Source organism: Miniopterus schreibersii (genome assembly GCF_964146895.1).
Source record: "Miniopterus schreibersii genome assembly, chromosome: 13".
In the NCBI taxonomy this organism is placed as follows: domain Eukaryota; kingdom Metazoa; phylum Chordata; class Mammalia; order Chiroptera; family Miniopteridae; genus Miniopterus; species Miniopterus schreibersii.
This window is the reverse complement of record NC_138113.1, coordinates 18735458-18749801: the sequence shown is the minus strand read 5'-3', so window position 1 is coordinate 18749801 and position 14344 is coordinate 18735458. Positions and strand designations below refer to the sequence as shown.

The 14344-nt window shown below is 42.2% G+C and overlaps 1 pseudogene across 1 annotated transcript; it reads left to right on the top strand.

The window, feature by feature from the left end:
* Window positions 1–798: 798 nt before the first annotated feature.
* LOC308566007 (kelch-like protein 15 pseudogene) lies at window positions 799–13268 on the top strand (annotated as a pseudogene). The gene is made up of 3 exons: window positions 799–978; window positions 10765–10930; window positions 11609–13268. The product of its transcript is annotated as a kelch-like protein 15 pseudogene (transcript).
* The last annotated feature ends 1076 nt before the right edge of the window (window positions 13269–14344 follow it).

Below are 14344 nucleotides of genomic sequence, written 5' to 3'. Positions count from 1 at the left end.
CTAGTGAAATAAGTCAGGGAAAGACAAATCCTGCATGATCGCCCTCATGTGTGGAATCTAAAAAAGCCAAACTCACAGAAACAGAGTAGAGTGGCAGTTAGCAGGGTCGGGGGTTGAAGAAATGGGGAGATGTTGGACAAGGGGTACAAACTCCCAGTTATAAGATGAATACATTCTGAGAAAAGTTACAACGGCAAAAGCTATGATCAGTAAAATTTGATATGCATAAAATATGTAGTGAACTCAATTGTGAATTGAATCCCAATGCAATATTTCAGAAAATATTCAAAATAAAATAGTTTTGAATGGAATTTAAAAAGAATGAGGTACTTCAAAAAAATAAAAAAGAACCTATGGAATAAGAGTCAGTTTGTGACCATTAAAAACACCACATATAGCCCTGGCTGGTTTGGCTCCGTGGTTAGAGCATCGGACTAAAGGGTCCCGAGTTCAATTTCAGCGAAGGGCAGGTATGTACCTCAGTTGCAGGCTCACCCCGCTGGGGTGTGTGCGGGAGGCAACCAATCGATGTGTCTCTCTCACATCAGTGTTTCTCTCTCTCTCTCTTTTCCACTCTCTCTGAAAAGCAATGGAAAAAACATCCTCAGGTGAGTATTAAAAAAAAAACAAAAAAACCTATACATTTTTAAATCCCATATGTCTTGGAAGGTAACGGTTGAACAAATCTCCCAGGGAGACAAGGAGCAGAGACTGTCTGGGGGCAGAAGCCACTGAAACGCTGCCAAGCAAGCTGTTCCCCGGCTGGCCCTGCTCCGGAGCTGAGCTCCAGGGCACCGGATGAGATTCGTCGCCCTAGACGGCCTGCAGCAGGCAAAGCCTCCTGGGCTGCTGTTCCTCCTGCCCCTCACACCGCACCAAAGCAGTCCCATCAATGCGACGATTGACTTCATTGACAGACGGCTGCAGTGCTGCATGGCAAACATCTCAACATTCAGCAGAGACGCGGTCCCGAAGCAGGTGGGAGGGAGAGGCCCTCAGATGTCCCAGTTACTGCACAGTGTGCACGGCAAGCAAGGGGCACGTCCCCCCGCATTTCCTGCTTCCAAGTCAGTTCCAAAGGAATCACTAAAACAGGAGAGCGTAAGCCCCTGCCCCCATCACGGGTAAGGAAGGCCTTGGTCATGGGAGAGCCTGCTCCGGCAGGAAACGCACTGACAGGGAAACGTGATGTTTCACATTCACACATCCTCGCGCTTGCAAATGCTTTCTTGGCACCATAATACTTTGTATGATTAATTTCCCACTAGATTTACAAAGGAGTAAAAATCCTTCTTTCTAAAAGTTTGACTTGTATTTTCCTGAGTAACTCTTGACACCACATGATGAATTACGCCTCAGTTTTCAGCAGGGGGAAAAACAGTTACCTTCTTCAGCTGAGCATTTTTCATTGTACGTTATCTTTTCAACATAACTACCTGCTTTATCAAATCCATCTAGCAAAGAACATGTTGGACACGCCTTTCGACATGCTGAGTCTTCAGGCCAACTGTCGTCCCCTGACCTTGCAGACGGAAAGGCCAGAGTGGAGCCCAGGATGTCAGCCCTGCAGCCCGTGACGCACAGAGCAGGCTGCTGGAGACCGTCGGAGCACTGTTCGAAGAGGGCAGGCGGGACAGGGCGGGAATGGCGGGCCCTGGACTGGGCTTTTGTCCATTCTCGGAGCACAGAATTATCCCTCTTTTCTGAATTTGAATCAAGGTCATGAAAGAGTGATAGAAACTTCAGGGTGTTGTGTTGCATGAAGAACCAAGAAGTAATCTGTATATAATACGGGTCATGCATATACATCAAGAGGCACTACATTTTGCAGTTTTTATAGACAGTAGGGTTTGTAGAACAAAACCAAACAAAAACAGAGCTGCATCTCACATCTCTCTAACCCACTCTGCTCTTTCCAACATTTACACACAAACATACACAAGATTTGATTTATTACGTGTAAGACGGGCCTGAGAATCTGTATCTTTTACAAGCTCCCAAGCGATACTGATAATCCACCTAGGGGGCCACCTCTCGATGCGACCTTTTAAGTCCCTTTTAGGGCTTTGGTAGATAGAAGATATGCTCCTACAGAAGCTTGAAATATAATTAGAACGTGCTCCCTGGAAGTCCCTCCCCCAACCCTCTGTTTTTCTCCTCTGGATAGCTCATACACTTTCAAATAACACGCCTCACGGCCGACATCCCTTGGGGAGCCATCCCAGCTTGGTGTCCCTCCTCTCCATCCCCATAGCACCACATGCTTACCCCAAGCAAAGAACAAATCACACCGAATGTCCATCCTTCCAACCAGACGGCGAGCCACTTGCAGCGAGGTACCCTATCTTTACCACCTGTTTCCCCACTATCTAGCACAGTCTCCGGGAAAGTAGAACCTCAGTAAGTGTGGAATGAGTGGACTATAATTTTCTCCCTATACCCAGAAGCTCATATTATGACATGTGCCTTCCACTGGATGAGAAAGTTCCTCGTGTATTATGTAATATGACACAGGCACTACCAGGGAGAAGGCAACAGGCTGGGGAGGTTGTAGGTAACTCTAACTGAATTGAAGCGTTCGGTCTTAAAAAACTAAAACAAAAATGTACACTTTCTCAAGTGCAATTTTTCAACTTCATAATTTTGTTTCGTCAAATTATGGTTAAAATATGACTACAAAAATGTTTTCAAGTAGAGTGGTGACACTGCGATACAGTGGAGCAGCATTCCACGATGAGGTGAAGTACTGATGCGTGCTACAAATGGGTGGGCCTTGAGAACACTGTTAAGTGAAAGAAGTCAGCCGTAGAGAATTACACATTATATGATTCTGTTTATAGGAAACTTCTAGAATAAGCAAATCTATAAAAACAGAGTGATTTCCTGGGGTTGGGCGGGGGAGGGAACTAAAGGGCGATGGTTAAGGGGAGTGGGTTTCCTTTTGGGGTGAGAAAGGTGCTTTACAACTGATTTTGTGATGAAAGCGCAAGTCTGTGAATATGCTGCAAGTCACTGAGCTGTACGTTTTAAATGGAGGAATTGTAGGGGATGGGAAACATATCTCAATAAAGCTGTTAATAAAAACAGAGTCAGACTTCCACTCCTGGGAAAATGGTATAGATACACTTTTCCCCACTCCTCCTGCCAAGTCAAACTAAAATCCCTGGACACTGCACACCAAACAAACACAATATACTCCGGTAGGTAGAGAGTAGACAAGACACTCAAACTCTACAGGTGATTCAAAATTCTGAAAAGTGGTTCGAGTAACCCACAGAAAGGCAGGAAAAGAGAGGAATTAAAAAAAAAGAAAGAAAGAAAACAAAACTTAAGATGGCAGATTTAGGGCCTAATATATAAAAGTTGTATATGGTTTAAATGCACCAATTAAAAAGGTAGACTGGCAGAGTAGGTTTTTAAAAAATGATCCAATTATATGCTATGTACAAAAACCTCACATTAAATATGACAATATAAGCAGGTTGAAATTGATAAATCATATAATCATTAATCAAAGGAATGACTGTAGGCTTCAGAGCAAGGTGAAGCACCAGAGACAAAAAGAGACATTACATGGTGATAAACGGCACAATCCACAAAGAAGACATAGCAATCCTATATTTGTATGCATCTAATAATAGAGCTGCAAAATGTGTTAAGCCAAAACTGGTAGACTGAGAGATAAATAACAGACATATCCCCAATTATACTTGGAGACTTCAACATCCCCCTCTCAGTACCAATGGAACAACTACTTCTAGAACCAGCGAGGATACAGAAGAACTCAGTAACATTATTAACCAAGAAAACCTAATAAACATTCATAGAATATTCCACCCAAAACAGCAAATACACATTCTTTTCAAACACCCACAGAACATATACCAAGATAGACAATATTCTGGGTCATAAAAATCCAAAACACTAATTTGAAAATATATATATACCCCTAGGTTCATTGCTGCGTTATTTACAATAGCCAAGATATGGAAGCAACCCAGGTGTTCACTGACAGATGAGTGGATAAAGAAGATGTAATACAGGCGTGCGCCTGCACGCGCAATGGAATATTACACTGCAATGAAAAAGTTAAATTTTGCCATTTGCGACAACATGGATGATCCTAGGGGGCATTATGCTAAGTAAAATAAGTCAGACAGAGAAAGACAAATACCCTATGGTTTCATGCGTATGTGGAATCTAAAAAAACCCACAACAGACTCATAGAAAGAGACCAAAGGGATGGTTACCAGAAGAGAGGGTGTTGGGGTGAAAAAGGTGAAGAGGAAAATAGGCATGACCGCTGTGTTTATATGGTGGCAGATGATCACTAGAATAGTGAGGTGATCACACTGAAGGTGTAGAAATGTCTAATCATTATATTGTACACCTGAAAGAAATATAGCCAATATGCCCGGCCAGGCGTGGCTCAGCGGTTGAGCATCGACCTAGGATCCAGGCAATCAGGGTTCGATTCCCGGTCAGGGCACATGCCCAGGTTGCGGGCTCAATCAATGACTCTCTCATCATTGATGTTTCTATCTCTCTCTCTCCCTCGCCTTTCCTCTCTGAAGTTAATAAAGATATATTTAAATATATATATATATATATATATAGCCAATATAAGATTGTATAACAACTATACTTAAATAAAAATTTTAGTGGGGTCGCACGCTTTATAAGATAGAATAGAATAGAATTTTAAACAAGCAAAAATATTTCTTTCTTGATAAAAACACTCTTAAATAGCTTGTCCTGGATACCACCCGCTACAGCCAGATGGCTCTGTGGGGCCTCTCGGGGAAGCACAGCGTTACAAGGGCGCAGGCCGAGGAGGTCACTGCTAAGCGCCGGGAATCGCGCGGTCAGCTCTGAGTTAGACAAATGCCCCCTAATCCAGCTCCTGCTCCGCGGCCAAACGGGGGAGACTCGAAAGGGCAAGGACTTTATCTTCCTGTCAGTGTAAAAAGGCACGGGGACAGCAGCCGCCACGTACCGCCCAGGGGTCTCGTGGGGATGAGCAGGGTGAGGGACGAGCTCCAGGAGGCTGGCAAGTGGGGCATCAGCCTCTGTGGTGCTCATGATCGCAGCCTGGAGGGAAGGGCAGGGAAGGGAATTCGCACTGGAAACGTCCAGCAAGCCTTCAATCTGCAAATGGGAGAATGAAGCAGGAATCTGGGTGGAAAGGTGAGCAGGAAAGGTCTGAGTCCCCAATGGCACAGTCCTTTTGGCCCCCGAGGTACCATCCCCACAACCCACAGGCACAGGACATTTAAAATTCCCTTCAGGACATACCTTGCCAATAACAGCAGATCCAATTACGATCATGTGGTGTATCCTGTCACATCAAATTGTTTCATCAAATCGTTTCGGATAGTGTAAGTTTAGCCAGAGTCCACGTTTCACACACAGCCTTCTCAGTGTGAAGACTGGTTGGCCTCCAGGCCATCCCAATGCCAACACTACCCTCTAGTGGCTGGAACAGGGAGTTGGCGGGACAGCTGAGTCAGTTTTTCTGGTCACATTGATGGCCCTCTCCTACCAAAAGCAACTTCACGAAAGAATTGTATTTCTTTTTACTAAATAGTCATCCATCCTATGGTATCATGGACTAGCACGTTAAAACAACAGTATTAGCTAGGTCAACTATTATGACTGTACTTTTAAGCCTCACTCTGAGTAATACCCAAGTTTATTTTTAAAAATTCAAGATTTATGATAAGATCTTGTTTCAATAATAATATTCCTTGTAGGTCTGAATGTGATTTGACTTAAAAAAAAAATTTTTTTTGTCCACAATTCCAGGAATATTCCTATGCTATAAACAGGTATTCATTGCCATTTAAAGATGAATGAATAATTCTGCCTCCTCAGAGGACAAGAATATTTAGTTTAGTGGAGTAAAGAACATATTTGGAGGATCTTAGATGCAGGTTTAGATCCAGCCCTGCCACTGGGTAAGGATTCTGGTCAAGTCACTCGATTTTGGGATGCCTTGGCTGCCTCATCTATAAAAATGGAAATAAAAATAGTGCCTGTCTCACTAACACAGTGGAGAAACATGTATGTACAATTCCTGGCAAACAGAAGGTGCTCAATAAATTATATTACTAGGTATAAGTGTGTACTGGCTTGCAGATGTCCGAGAAACTCAAACACTAGGTGAAATGTCATTTGGAAGAACTATGAAAAATAGGAGACCAGTGCAGCCTTCCCTTTGCAATTTAAATGCCAGGATAAGATCATAAGCTAGTATCTCCAAGTGCTGTGCCTTCTAGTAATTCTTTGAAATAACATTTACTGTATGCTAACCACTGTTCTCAATACTTCGGAAAAGATAGTTCATTTAATCCTATAAGTAACCTGTACAAGAAAATGAGAGACGAAAGGTCAAGATCACTCGGTTTGTATGGGGCCCAATGGGCACCTAAACGCAGGTGCTTAAACTTCAGCTGCACCCTAATGGGCTGGGCCACCTCCTCATGCAAGCCCAGCCGGGGGCAGGAGCTCACTGACTTGGGATCTATGCTGTCACTGACGGCTTACTCTGAAGACTTAAGCTCAGGCTGGCCAGATTTTAAAGGACAGATAAGTGAGCCACTGCCCAGCTACTGTCTGGGTCAGGACCTGCACTGCTGCATGGGGAGGACACGCATCATGCTTTGCCTTAGCCAGAGGGCAAGGGATTTGATCCACGTATTGGTATGTTGAGAATGTCCAATAAAATCTGAAGATGCAGAGGCTGTTCCCAAAATTGCCAAATAAGACTTCCAGTAGCTCATCATATCCTCGGGCCCACATCTATATTCTCAAGCTATATAATATCAATCACATCCTAATACCTCATCTTCAAAATATATTTCAGATGTTAAGTCAGAAGGGCCCAACCCCTTGAAACCACTATCCCCCACCCCAAAACACCTACCCACTGTTCATGTTCATAATCCTCACTCAAAACGAAACACTACCGGTTGCCTTTTTTATTGAAGTGGAAAAACACCCTCTTGAGATAAAATTGGCTACCTGCTCCCCCCATCCCACGGCATCTTATGGAGGGGCGGGAATCTTCAGTGGCTTTTCAATTCAAGAGGCAAAGCCACCCTCAAGCATATGGGACAACCAAGACCACGCTTTCCAAAGTTGGCAGGCAAATTATCTTGTCCCCTTCTAAAAGAAAAACAAATCCCTACAGATCCCTGCAGCTGCAAACAATTACTCATCTCCATTAAACACTCGCTTAAAAGGCTAATTCCAACGACCTTGCAGCCTACACCTGTGTGGGGCGAGTAAACAAGTTTTAAGAGGAAAGGGCAGCATCTACATAAAAAACAAGCCTGTATATAAAAGCATGTAAATGGTCATTTCCAGAATTAACTAATCAAGGCACCAAATAGCCGTTCTCATTTCTAAGTGGCCTGGGTTACTCCCAGGGTACGTATTTTATTGCTTCTGTTGCTAAATATTGTCAATCTCCTATAGAAATTCAAGTCCTATACTACTCTTTAAAGATGGCATAAAAAAAAAAAAAAAAAAAAAAAAGATGGCATGAACTTAATAATTTGAAAGACACGTTAGGGACCAATAGTACCTCCTACTTCTGCCCAGGGACAGAATGCCTGCCTTCAAATATCGGTGCGGAGCATGAACGACAGGTAGGAGACACGACCACTACCAGGCACAGCCTGCGTTCCAGGCAGTGTGCTGGAACATTTCATGGGTTATTTTTATTTTCACCACAAAAGATGATGCTTTTAGTGTCATTTTCGAAGTTTAGGAAAGTGATTTGCCTGTCCCTACACAACTTGTAAGCGGCCAACAGGAAGTGAAACTGTCTTACCCCCGAGCATGAGGCCTCAACCACTCTGCAGGTCTATTTCGGGGCTGAGCATGTAGCAGAGTCTCAAAGTTGGCTGCAACCTGGAATCACCTCAAAAGCTGGGTGGCTTTTTTTTTAATGGTAATATCTGGATTCAACCCTCAGGGAATTTGATTCAATAGATTTCAGTTGTGTCCTGTACTTTGGGATTTTTTTTTTCTAAAACTTCACAAGTAACTCATGTGCAGCCCAGACTGGGGTAACATAACCAGGAAGCCCTGTGAACTCCTCTCGTCCTATTGGGTGCTAGAAATGGGAGCCCTTTAGCGCTGGGCTTAAGGGAGCGATTTGGGGGTCATATGGATCTGGATCCAAATCTCTAGTGTCAATTGCTAGTTTTGGGTTTTTTTTTAAAGATTTTTTAAATTGATTTTTAGAGAGAGAGGAAGGGAGACGGAGAGAGAGAAGCACCGATGTGAGAGCAAAACATCAGTCGGCTGCCTCTTGCAGGCCCCTACCAGGCATGTGTCCTGACTGGGAACCAAACCAGGGACCTTTCAGTGCACAGGACGACTCCCAACCAACTGAGCCACACCAGCCAGGGCATTAGTTTTATAATTTGGGCAAAATTAACCTCTCTAACCTTTAGTTGTCTCACTTGTAAAATGGAAACTCTGAGAGCATTCTTGACAATTATGTTTTAAATATGATAATATAAGAGCTTACCAGGGAGCCTGACAGACAGTAAGTATTCCGAAAATGTCTCTTTGTCCTATTATCATCATCTTTGAAATATTACATCTTATTTGTTTAGTGATTTCATTAAATGTAAATAAGAAATTAAGCATAAAATAACATCAGCAATGCTGGTAACTCTCCTGGAGATGACTCGCTAGAGTGTGTGAAATATTGTCCACATATCTCCTCATGCACATCTCTGCGACGTTACCCATATTATAAGTGAAAATGAAGTTCAGGAATACCGAGTATCTTTCCTAAAGTCACAGTTTTCAAGTGGCAGAACCAGAATTTGAATTGACCAACAATATAGTTCAGGTTCAAATTAAGCAACACTTCATACAAACGTAAGACTTCTATCTTTTCAAAACATAGCAAAAGGCATATGAGTTTTTCTTCCAAGTAGACACCTCACTCTAAACAATTTGAGAAGTGAGCCTTTGAACTACCCTTGGAGCTAGTTTTTTAATACAAGACAAACCCACTATCATTTAGTTGTTCCTTGTTTTGTGCACTAGAAAACATTACCCAGTGTGATCAGCCACTCGGTTCACTGTGCTTACTTTAAAATGGTATTTCTCTGAGCATGAATTTGATTTCAGGAAATAGACAATAGAGACTTCCCATCCATGAGCATGTTCAAAAGGATTTCCCTCAGATTGTGCAGGTAGTTTCAGAAAATGAATTTCAAAGATGATGGAACTGTAATAGCATCCTACAAAAATGACTGGAAAAGACGGAACCTCTTTGGATGGACAAGGTCTAGTTTATTTGTTTTTAATTCAAATTTCCTCATCGTATTGTGGCAACTGAGAAACAGCTCTAGACACATACAAGAAAGCACAAGTGAGACCTCAAAAAGGTGATGAGATGTTACTTCTGAGATTAGGTTACAAAACACTGTAACTTCTGACTTGCTGAATTTTTTCCAGTTCTTACAGCTTGCTCACTCCAGTGCAGCCAGATGCCGTGACGTGAACTGCCCTGGAGAGAGACCCACGTGGCATGGAATTGAGGGTGGCTTCTGGCCGAGAGCCAGCAATAAATTGGGACCCTCAACCCAACAGCCTGCTAGGGACTGAGTCCTACTAACAACAACCTGCATGAACGTAGGAACTGATCTACCCTCAGTGGTATCTTGAGATGACCACAACCCAGGCCAACACCTTGATTGCAGCTGGTGAGAGCCCCTCAGACTGAGCATCCAGCTAAGCTGCATGAGGACCCACAGAAAATGTGGAATAAAAAATATTGTTTTAAGCCACTAAGATTTGGGATAGTTTGTTATGCAGCAATTGATAAATAATACATCTAGTAAATTGAAATCTCAGGATTTAAACTCAAGGGTACATGACATCAAAGTCTGTTTTCATACCTTATACAACAAGGTCACAAGGACAGCCTATGGCAGATCACAGGCATTATTCTGTAGGTTAAGTTCACCTCTTCATTCGTTCATTAATTTAAACTATATTAACTGAACCTTTACTAGGTGTCAGGAACTCTCCGAGATTGTATGATATGAAAATGAATAAGACAAGGTTTCTATTAGGAAAGAAAGACATGCAAACAAGTAAACATTTTTAAATTACCACTCAAATTCAAATTATGGATATTTGTTTTCAAGACTATATATGCAGTTTCGACCTTTCCAGATTTTAATGTAGACATCCACTGAGTGTCTAATTCCTAGGTTTATTAGGTTTTTTGTAGTACAGGAATTAACCCTGATTTACACACACACACAGTTATTTAGTATAAAAATAATTATTCACTTCTATCTTTTCATTCAACCTAAGCACACTAATATTTTAAGTAATGCTTCCTGAAATTAATACAAAGTAGATAAAAGATGGGTATTACAAAAGGAACCTATAGGGAAAGAGAGGAAAGAATGTGAGATATTTAGAAGTGAAATACAAAATAGAAAATAAGGACATTTTTAGGGGGAAAAAGGGCAAAAGTGACACAAAAATTGACAGAAAAGAGCTGATAGGGTCTTCTTTCCCAGGACTGGTTTGGGGGAGGGGGAGGCAGCAGGAGTGCAGACTCACCCCCACCCCCATCACTGCCTGAGAGACCCAGCCCAGCCGGGGAGCAGTCCCTTCTTAGATGTCCCAGGAGCCTGCCAAGTGCTATCCTCGCCTGACCACCCACTGACCGGCCATCAGTCAACTTCTTCCTGATGCAGACTGCGTGCCCCACACTAGAGGCTGGATGAACCCCGGAGGTGTTTCATAGTGGGGGATGTGGAAGGATTCTGTCCCTCCATCCATGACACCAGTGTCTCTGCTGGGTTCAGAGTGCTGTATGAGGTGGGACTGCTACTTGATGTCACATCAGTTCCAGGCCCATAAAGCTTTCTTGGTCACCAGAGTGATTACTTCAGAATTACAATGGAACCTCAGTTCTCAAACTTCATTTGTTTTGGAAGGCTGTTTGAGAAGCGATTAGGTAGAAAACCAAATCATTTTTTCCCATTAGAAATAATGTAAATTGAATTAATCTGTTCCAGACCCACAAACGATTCCGTTTCAACCTTTCTTATAGACAGCGCATGTCTAATGTACTGTTTAATCTCTAAATAAACACATCTTTCCTAAATTTATCAAACCACCCCCTACTAGCCTTAAACGAATCACTTTCAGCACTCATTCCAGGGATGTCTTTCAGGTCAGCATGCAGCACCTTCACTTTTTCATGTATCATTGCCTCCGAATGCTTTTCGTTTATCCATGTCAATAACAATTTTTCTACTTCTTCAATCGCCTGTGATTGTTGTTTCACGAGCACTTTGACACTGTTAGCAACATCAGCACTCTTGATGGCCTCTCTATGTTTTAAAAATGTGCTAATCATCAACTTGCCAGCAACAAAAGCAAAAAAAAAAACCCACTAAAATATTCACAGCACAATTTCCTGAGATGTTAACAAAGTGAGGGTTAGTCGTGCATTTTTTCCTTTTTTATTGCCTGAGAGATGCTTTTTGTCATGCTGAGGTATCAGCATGAAAGGGTTGTCAGGTCAACTTGGTCAAGAACCAAATTGTTTGAGATGGGAGACGGTCAAGAACCAAAGTTTGACTGTATGTTTACTGCAGACAGGAAGGAGTGAGATCAGGACAAAACTCATTTATCAGGTCTAACTGCCACTGGTTCAGCCACATCCTTCAGCGTGCCCACTGTGGAACTACAGAACTGAGTATGAATAGTGTTCATGAGATGCTTCAGGCTGCCAGTATTTTCAACGCAGAGAAGTGGTGAAGTTCTTCTGTTGTTCTTCCTATTAGCAAAAATCTGCTTAGAAAACTGTGCAGAAATTGTGAGACTCTTAGATGATTTCGGTGTCAACATCAAGGGGGTCAGAGAGAAGCGGGAATTCTGCTAGACAATTTTGTGCCGCTCATGTCCGGGCCTGACTTCCTGTCTTAAGAGTTCTGAGAAGCTCATGTCTTATTTGGATAATGGCCATCTGAGCAGGTTCCCGGAGCTAGAGCTGTATGAGGCTGTGCACCCTTGGCTGCGGCATGATAGGAGACATACCGATACCATTATTCAGAACATCGGGTTATGTTTGATGACCCCATCCAGTGTTTTTGAGAAGGTTAAGACATCAGAGTTTTATAGATACTCTCAACAGCTGCGCTATGAAGTTGACCAAGCACTGAATTACTTCCAGAGCATTCACCAGCAGCCTTCGTTGGACATGAAATCAAGCAGCATCCGCTCTGCCAAACCCCAAACATCAGTATCTGAGGAATTATTGGACAGAGCATGGTTAACAGTGAAACACTTCTCTTAAAGAAACCATGAGTCCTAGAGGGCCCCCAAGTACCTCTGTGCCCCGACTGCTTTGCTGATGTCAGTAACTTTGTGTTCTTGTTGGGCGGGGAAGAACTGGGCCCAGATGGCAAACTCCATGCTTCTTTCAAAGGGTTCAGGTGTGACCGGAGAAAACTCTTGCCTCAGGATGGCAAACATGTCTGTGCCACGTTCAGAATTTGCAGTTGGCGTTATTGGGAAGTTTATTTACACTGTGGCTGGCAGAACCAGAGATGAGACTTTCTATTCAACAGAGAGATATGGAATCACCAATAATAAATGGGAATTTGTGGATCTCTATCCCATTAACAAACATGGACATGAGGGGCAGTGCTCAACAACGAGTCGTGTATCACCAGTGGAATCAGTTCATTGTCCACCTTCAAAAAGGGATCATAGAACAATGGACCAGAACTCAAGTTGTTACCAACTGCTGCACAATCAGAGCAAAATGAATTACACAAGATGATTTCCTACCATGCCAGGCTTTACATCTCCAGGGGCTTCTGTGTGATCTTCGGGTCCTCTTTTGGATCTCAGGGCTGCCCTTCCACAGAAGTATACAACCCAGAGACTGATCAGTGGACCATCCTGGCATCCATGCCAACTGGTAGAAGTGGCCATGGTGTGACCGTGCTGGACAAACAAATCATGGTTCTTGGAGGCCTTCACTATGATGGTCATTACAGAGATTCCATTCTCACTTTTGATCAGGAGAAAACAAATGGAAGGAAGACGAGTGCCCATGGATGAGCCACAAGCTGGGCGGTTTACAAGTATGCAACCTGCATTTTCCAGAATAAACACTGGACAAGGTCAGACGCTGCAACCAAGGACTTCTTTCTCACTTCAAAGCTAAACAAAAATTTGTTTGTGACAGAGTAGTTAATTGAAAACAAAGAAAAACCTCACCAGTTTTACTATCAAAGCCATTGGTCTAATAGCATTAAAGATTTTCATTCTGCGCCAGCACCCTTTTTTTTTTTGGTCTTTTTAGTGGCCTCAAACTCACGCAAAAAGTTAGTTCTAAGCACTAGCTCTTGAAACTACTTCCTGAAGCAGTTTAATAAAATGATCCACTTATCTGGGAGGCTGATTTTATGCTTTAAACATTTCTCTCAGATGTCAGTGTAGGGATCATGCATCTTCTAAGAGAAGGCCTGATAAGTGTCACTTGATGTAATATCCCTTCCTATCTCAATCTGAAATCTTTTTGAACATTTATTCAGTGTATTTCGGTCCATTAGACCTTTTGGTTTTATTTAAGTTTAAAACTCTTGCCCTTTCTGCATGGCTTTTTGCTGAAAATGCAAAAATATACGTTTTTTATAAAGTTAACGTTTTATATTCAAAGCACTATTTCTAAGCTGCTTTCTCTTATCTGCATTATGTTAGTGAAAGAGTGTCCATACATGCACACATCTTATGAATATATAAGACACATCCTTTTGTGCATGGTTAGGATTCTATAGGTTTAAGCTAGTGTACCTGCACACACGGTTTGCCATAGTTGTTGAATTTTAGATGTAACATCTTCTAATGTATTAACATTTTTAGAAAGTTAAAATAACTAGAGTCCTTACTTGGTGTCAAAGTAGCCTATTTTCAGTCCATACTGATTCAGTAATATCTGAAATCCTTATATTTCTGAAACACATATGGATTTATAAAAACTAACATTTTATATTTTATTTTCAAAGTAAACATTAGTTTCTTACTGATGTATGTGTTCTTTTTGAACATGTTTTTGAGCATGTTTAACATTACCCTGTTTTTAGCGAGAGTTAGAGTGGTCCCGGTCCTGGGCCTGCAGCGTGCAAGCACTTTTAAAGAGAATTTAAGTAACACCAGAGTCCTAAATAAAGGCTCTTAAAAGTAATGTAACTTCTATTCTCTGCACTCAATAAGGCTGCTGCATCTGTTACTGAATGGAAAGTATCCACTTGTGGAAAATCTGAGCTCAGTTTTG